Source organism: Penaeus monodon, chromosome 22 (assembly GCF_015228065.2).
Source record: "Penaeus monodon isolate SGIC_2016 chromosome 22, NSTDA_Pmon_1, whole genome shotgun sequence".
Lineage (NCBI taxonomy): Eukaryota > Metazoa > Arthropoda > Malacostraca > Decapoda > Penaeidae > Penaeus > Penaeus monodon.
Window position 1 is genome coordinate 19517420 of NC_051407.1, and position 346 is coordinate 19517765.

Below are 346 nucleotides of genomic sequence, written 5' to 3' on the forward strand. Positions count from 1 at the left end.
CTCGAAAATATAACACTTCCCGTATCTTTCCGTTCAATAGCACAAGCCCATTTTTCAGTGGAATGTGAAACTGAAGCCCAGGAACGAGATCGCTGTACGCCTCATCAGAGCCCTTGAAGAACGGCGAGAGTGTGAATAGAAAGGAGTTTTTTTTTATATCTCGTTTATGTCTGAATTTGAGATGTTCTTTTCAGAAGTTTGCGAAGAAGTTTTGGAGGATTTTCTTTGTTTAGGCCTAATTTTTTTGTGTGTGTTGTGGGGAGCGGGTATTTTTAGTGAGCAAGATATCGGAATTGAGTTTATCTCATTTTCTGGTGTAGCTATGTCTGCCGCAAAGTCTGTGGGG

The 346-nt window shown here is 41.0% G+C and overlaps 1 protein-coding gene across 1 annotated transcript in view; it reads left to right on the top strand.

Annotated features, from left to right (window-relative positions):
* The window catches only part of LOC119586973 (serine/threonine-protein kinase CBK1-like), a gene marked incomplete at its 3' end in the record, with an annotated part of 122502 nt that overhangs the window by 6601 nt on the left and 115555 nt on the right, over positions 1-346 (top strand).